The 7,365-nt window shown below is 46.9% G+C and overlaps 1 long non-coding RNA gene across 1 annotated transcript; it reads right to left on the bottom strand.

Annotated features, from left to right (window-relative positions):
- Window positions 1-6,838: 6,838 nt before the first annotated feature.
- LOC307025864 lies at window positions 6,839-7,329 on the bottom strand. The gene is made up of 2 exons (XR_013804294.1): window positions 7,266-7,329; window positions 6,839-7,223 (listed from the first exon to the last, which is right to left on the bottom strand). It is a non-coding gene; the product is annotated as an uncharacterized lncRNA (long non-coding RNA).
- Between the last annotated feature and the right edge of the window lie 36 nt (window positions 7,330-7,365).

Raw genomic sequence — 7,365 nt, 5'->3', positions numbered from 1 at the left:
TCATCAGAAGGAGGTCTACCACCGTCAGCTACCTCCGAAGAGGATTCAGGGGCGGAGAGCAGCGATACCTCTTCTTCAGGACCGATTGGTACTCCTGATGAGGGGAAAGGGGCCGTGGACTCAACCTTTTTTCCCCGGTGCACTGTACAAGTTAGACGGCTAATATGGCCCCAAGGCCCCTGTTAATCATGTTGTTATTATGTTTATTTTGTATACTGTTTTTGTAAAAGTGGTGTGATAATTAAATAAAAAATAAAAAAAAAACATTAGTATAACCTTGAAGGTTCCCAGGGGCAAATACAGTGCCTGTCATTTTGCAGGATATAATTTAACATGTAACCTCTCCTGGAAATGGACATACTCTGTGCATTTCCAGGAGAGGTTCCATGTTAAATTATATCCTGCAATATCCTCCAAAGAAGGGGTGGTAGTGTCATGAATAAGGCCGAATATGTATGCCGATGTGCGGACGGTAAAGCACCGCAAAATCCACCCCTTTAGGGTAACCAGGGGCATGAAGTTCTGTAGGGTGTGAACATCTGGGTTTAGTCCGAGTGAGGAGTGCTCGAGCGTGGGAGGATGTGTAAGGCAGAGGAGGGTAACAAAAGGTGTGTGCAGGAGCAGGGAGAAAAGAGAAAATAAAAAGACTCAAAGTGTTCCACCTTCCAGCAGCAGCAGCAGCAGCAGCGGGCCCGCTCTGTCCGTGGTGCTGAACACCTGCCCGTCTATGTGGAGTACAAAAACAAACAAAGACAAACACCTTTAAGGTCACCAGGGGCGTGAGGTTCTGGTTCTGGCGGTGTGCATGGAGGGGTTTAGTCCGAGTGAGGAGTGCTCGAGCGTGGGAGGATGTGTAAGGCAGAGGAGGGGAACAAAAAAAAACGAATACAAATAAGTTAAAGTGTGAACCTCCAGCAGGGCAGGTGCTGCTGCTGCTGCTGCTGCTGCTGCTGCTGCTGTGAAGGAGGACGAATATTGATGCTTGTGTTCGGACGGTAAAGCACCGCAAAATCCACCCCCCCTTAAAGGTGACCAGGGGCATGAGATTCTGCAGGGTGTGAACATCTGGGTTTAGTCCGTGGGGGAGTGCTTAAGTCCGGGGGCCCGGGGTCTCACGGTGCACGAGGTTATGGAAGTGCCACTGTTGCCGGAGGTCCTTAGTCCGTCCTTTGGTGCTCTGTCAGGGGCTACAGAGAGGTGGTTTTCCCGGTCCCTCTCCTGGAGGTATGAAATAACCTGAGCTCCATGTGAGGGAGCCGTGCTGGAGCTGCTTAGTCCGTCCTTTGGTGGTCTTTGAGGGGCTAATGAGAGGTGTTTTCCCCGGTCTATTTGATGGAAGTCTGACACGAGCAGAGTGTGCATGCTTTGAAACTAATCCACCCACACTTAGCATGCTATTTTAGGGTATAAATCGTACCTTGTCACCATGTACTGTGCTCCCTGGGACGACGCGCCCTCCTGTGGGGACACATGAGAACTGCACTCAAATCACTTTGTGCTTTTTAAACAGTTTAACATATTTTTTTCCACATTTAAAAAACGCTTTCTGCCCTGGAAATCATTTCTAATCATTATTACCGTTATGGAGGGGCTGCAGGAACACTTTCCCCGCCTTGCAAACATTTATTCCTGGTTCAAATAATCAATTTGTTCCGCCTGCTTTGCGTCAGCACCTCTGCGGCTGTCGGATTAACACAGATGAATGCACTTTTAACACTCACGCAGCCAGAATTCCTGCTCTTTTCCTGGGTTACAAAGTGAGGTGACGCAGCCTGTCCTCTGAGTCTCCCCGCCTCTCATAGACTTATTTCTGGGTAAAAAAAGCCATGTGCTCCGCCCCCTGGATCTCTGCATGTGTGTGTGTGCCTGTGAGTCTGTGGCTACTGTCCACATGCCCGCATTAGGAGGCACTATTTTCGGATACATTTTCTCATTTTCACCACTTTTCATGTTTTTATTATGTATATTGTTATATTATTATTATTATTATTATTATTGTATATATGTATACTGTGTATACTGTTTTTGTAAAAATCATGTGATTATTAAATAAATAATAAAACATGAATATAACCTTGAAGTTTCCCAGGGGCAAATACAGTGCCAGGTGTCAGACTATTTAAACAATGTTTACCCAGGATTCCGACACCTTCCCTGGCTTGTAAAATGCGGTGATGCGCCCTGGAGGTATCAGAGTATTTTAAACAACTTTTCCCCGCCTTTCAAACACTTTTTCCTGGCTTATAGCCTGTCATTTTGCAGGATATAATTTAACATGGAACCTCTCCCAGGGGCAAATACAGTGCCAGGTGTCAGACTATTTAAACAATGTTTACCCAGGATTCCGACACCTTCCCTGGCTTGTAAAATGCGGTGATGCGCTCTGGAGGTATCAGAGTATTTTAAACAACTTTTCCCCGCCTTTCAAACACTTTTTCCTGGCTTATAGCCTGTCATTTTGCAGGATATAATTTAACATGGAACCTCTCCCAGGGGCAAATACAGTGCCAGGTGTCAGACTATTTAAACAATGTTTACCCAGGATTCCGACACCTTCCCTGGCTTGTAAAATGCGGTGATGCGCCCTGGAGGTATCAGAGTATTTTAAACAACTTTTCCCCGCCTTTCAAACACTTTTTCCTGGCTTATAGCCTGTCATTTTGCAGGATATAATTTAACATGGAACCTCTCCCAGGGGCAAATACAGTGCCAGGTGTCAGACTATTTAAACAATGTTTACCCAGGATTCCGACACCTTCCCTGGCTTGTAAAATGCGGTGATGCGCCCTGGAGGTATCAGAGTATTTTAAACAACTTTTCCCCGCCTTTCAAACACTTTTTCCTGGCTTATAGCCTGTCATTTTGCAGGATATAATTTAACATGGAACCTCTCCCAGGGGCAAATACAGTGCCAGGTGTCAGACTATTTAAACAATGTTTACCCAGGATTCCGACACCTTCCCTGGCTTGTAAAATGCGGTGATGCGCCCTGGAGGTATCAGAGTATTTTAAACAACTTTTCCCCGCCTTTCAAACACTTTTTCCTGGCTTATAGCCTGTCATTTTGCAGGATATAATTTAACATGGAACCTCTCCCAGGGGCAAATACAGTGCCAGGTGTCAGACTATTTAAACAATGTTTACCCAGGATTCCGACACCTTCCCTGGCTTGTAAAATGCGGTGATGCGCCCTGGAGGTATCAGAGTATTTTAAACAACTTTTCCCCGCCTTTCAAACACTTTTTCCTGGCTTATAGCCTGTCATTTTGCAGGATATAATTTAACATGGAACCTCTCCCAGGGGCAAATACAGTGCCAGGTGTCAGACTATTTAAACAATGTTTACCCAGGATTCCGACACCTTCCCTGGCTTGTAAAATGCGGTGATGCGCCCTGGAGGTATCAGAGTATTTTAAACAACTTTTCCCCGCCTTTCAAACACTTTTTCCTGGCTTATAGCCTGTCATTTTGCAGGATATAATTTAACATGGAACCTCTCCCAGGGGCAAATACAGTGCCAGGTGTCAGACTATTTAAACAATGTTTACCCAGGATTCCGACACCTTCCCTGGCTTGTAAAATGCGGTGATGCGCCCTGGAGGTATCAGAGTATTTTAAACAACTTTTCCCCGCCTTTCAAACACTTTTTCCTGGCTTATAGCCTGTCATTTTGCAGGATATAATTTAACATGGAACCTCTCCCAGGGGCAAATACAGTGCCAGGTGTCAGACTATTTAAACAATGTTTACCCAGGATTCCGACACCTTCCCTGGCTTGTAAAATGCGGTGATGCGCCCTGGAGGTATCAGAGTATTTTAAACAACTTTTCCCCGCCTTTCAAACACTTTTTCCTGGCTTATAGCCTGTCATTTTGCAGGATATAATTTAACATGGAACCTCTCCCAGGGGCAAATACAGTGCCAGGTGTCAGACTAATTTAAACAATGTTTACCCAGGATTCCGACACCTTCCCTGGCTTGTAAAATGCGGTGATGCGCCCTGGAGGTATCAGAGTATTTTAAACAACTTTTCCCCGCCTTTCAAACACTTTTTCCTGGCTTATAGCCTGTCATTTTGCAGGATATAATTTAACATGGAACCTCTCCTGGAAATGGACATACTCTGCGCATTTCCAGGAGAGGTTCCATGTTAAATGATATCCTGCAAAATGACAGGCAACAACTCTCTTCCAGACGTTTAAAAACACTTTTCCGACTATTTTAAACAACTTTTCCCCGCCTTTCAAACACTTGTTCCTGGCTTATAGCCTGTCATTTTGCAGGATATAATTTAACATGGAACCTCTCCTGGAAATGGACATATTCTGTGCATTTCCAGGAGAGGTTACATGTTAAATGATATCCTGCAAAATGACAGGCTACAACTCTCTTCCAGACGTTTAAAAACACTTTCCCCGACCATTTAAACATTATTTATGGCTTGTAAAGTGCGGTGATGAGCCCTGACAGTATCAGACTATTTAAAGGGTTACCAGGAGCATGAGAATATCCTCCACAGAAGGGGTGGTGGTGCCGTGAATAAGGCCGAATATGGATACCGATGTGCCGACGGTAAAGCACCGCAAAATCCACCCCCTTTAGGTTAACCAGGGGCATGGAGTTCTGTAGGGTGTGAACATCTGGGTTTAGTCCGTGGGGGAGTGCTTAAGTCCGGGAGTCCGGGGACTCACGGTGTGCAAGGTTATGGAGGTGCCCATGTCAGGGACACATGCTGGAGGTCTGTGGTCCGTCCTTTGGGGGTCTTGGAGGGGCCACAGAGAGGAGATTTCCCCGGTCTCTGTCCTGGATGAGTGAAATAAACAGAGTCTCCATGTCAGGGACACATGCTGGAGGTCTCTCTCCCGAGAGTGGACGTCCATTGCCTGTAAATTGGTCTAACATTAGGTCTGTCACTTTGGCTAACCGCACCACTGTCTGTCGTCTCCCGCAAGTGGACATCCATTGTCACTTTGGCTAACCGCACCACTGTCTGTCGTCTCCCGCAAGTGGACATCCATTGCCCCTAAATAGGGTCAGGGTTGACGGTGCGGGACGTCTGACACTGCGCAACCGGCGGTTCCTCCGTGCCTACACGCCGGCCACACCCTGCGCCCGCGAGCGGTCGGCTGCGCCGTCGCCGCCGCCCACTGCCCTGGGTCATCAGCCCCCACCTATCCACCCGGGCTGGGCGACGCCCCAGGGGATTGCTCAGCGGCCGGCTGTCGGGCCCCGCGACTCGGCTATTGGCGCTTCCCCACCGACGCCTGCTGATGGGGCGTCCTCTGACCTCGCTGTTCCTACGGGTGCCTTCCTGGGTGCACCGCTCCCGGTGCCGCAGTCGCCGCCGACGCTGCCCCAGCCGACTCGGCCGGGCCGCTTGAGGAGGCCGCCTGCACGTTACGAGCCCGAGTCTGGCAGCTGGATACGGGATGTAGACCGTTAACCTATTCCGGCCCATAGCTTTCCGGTCTGGGGGGGATGAAGAGTTTATCGCCGGCCACTAGAGGGCAGTGTCACTGCTGTCGCTGCCCGGTTATGCCGTGCTCTGACCCGGAAGTGCCGAGCGGCCATTTTAGTTCAAACATTGTTCATGCACTCCGCCTCGAGTTGAGACGTTCGTCCACTCATTCATGTAAGACTGTTTCCACTATTATATTATACCATATATTATACTATATATATATTATACTATTATACTACTATACTCTGTTTCGTGGTATATATTTGTGTTGATTGAATTGCATGGATGTAATACTTTGTCAGCTTATCTTGCTGCATTATTCTGTTTTAGGGTGTCGTCATCCTTGTCAATAAATCACCGAAACTGACATTGAGGAGTGTGTTTCTTCAGACTGTTTCAACTCGGACTTTAATACAGCTACACCATTGTTTGGTTTCCATGGTAGCGCGTCTCTTTAGCAGCGCGGGCAACTGAAAGTCTGAGAGGGTGAGGAATATAAAGTCACAGAAAACAGAACAAGAATCGACAACTCGACCCTCTGCTCACTCCTTTCCTAAAATACAGGTCCAGCCCACACATATCCTCCATCAAGGATGGTGCTACAGGCCGCAAGGCAGTGCACTTACAACTACAATAAGCATGTTAATGTTAATCTAATACAGCTCCGGCAATCCACTAGCTCCCCCCTCCGCGGTGGTTTTGGAAATGCTCCCGATTTCTGAGGTCTCAAGGTTGGCAAGTATGGCTACAACACACTTCCACACACCCACACACTGCTGACACTACTGAAAGTCTGATTCTTATGTACACTATTCATCAGAGGGGTTTTTCGTTAACCTGTTAAATAAACATATTTGGCATTTAACTCTGTATGGCCTCCCTATTTGTTCCAGCCTTAAGGAAGGTTGTAACACACATGAATAGTTTATTACATTTTAAGAAGCCCTGAGACACAGTTTCGGTGGAAAAAAGCCCCTTAAAAGGTTAAATGGGAGTTAAATCATTTGAGTGTTCCCAAAGCCCCGGTGTTCTGCAGTTCGTGTGGGCCTACTATACTGTTGCAAAGTTTATGCTGTAGAAACTATGTCCAGGACAAGGTGTTTCGAAGTTTTGGATGATTCATAGCTAACCACACTGAAGATTATGGAGGTATTGATCGGTCTTCTCATATTTTTAAACTTCAATTTGTCCCCCCCCCCCTCCCCCCCCCCCCCCCCCCCAACCTCACAAGAAGTCATAATTGAAGGGGTCATTTCTCAAAATGTTTTACCGGGACCCCCCTAGTATTGTTTGGTCACCATTTCCACAGCCCCACCTAAAATATTTTCCACCAGCCGCCACTGAATATGGATATTTAAAATGAAAACCAAATCAACATTGCAAAGGCAAGGCAGATTTATTTATACAGCAGCTTTCAACACGAGGCTGTTCAAAATACTTTAAACTAATGAAAGACATTCAGAGCATTCAGAAACAGTGCAGCGGAAACACGTTATCAGATGGCTTTTCAAACTAGTCATTAAAAAGAGAAGAGAATCAAAGAAACATGAAACAAGACCTGTAGGTTTATGGGAGTTTGTTCCAGATGTTTGGAGAATAACAACTGGACTTCTCCAGGTTTAGTTCTGGTTCTGGGGACAGAAAACAGACCAGAAGACCTGAGGGTTCTGGTTCTGGGGACAGAAAGCAGATTCTGGAGACAGAAAGCAGACCTAAAGACCTGAGGGTTCTGGTTCTGGGGACAGAAAGCAGACCAGAAGATCTGAGAGTTCTGGTTCTGGGGACAGAATGCAGACCAGAAGACCTGAGGGTTCTGGTTCTGGGGACAGAAAGCAGATTCTGGAGACAGAAAGCAGACCCAGACGACCTGAGAGTTCTGGTCCTGGGGACAGAAAGCAGACCAG

The sequence above is a fragment of the Notothenia rossii genome (genome assembly GCF_949606895.1).
Source record: "Notothenia rossii genome assembly, chromosome: 11".
NCBI classification, from domain to species: Eukaryota; Metazoa; Chordata; class Actinopteri; order Perciformes; family Nototheniidae; genus Notothenia; species Notothenia rossii.
The sequence above is the reverse complement of the archived record's forward strand: the minus strand, read 5'-3'. Positions and strand labels throughout refer to the sequence as shown.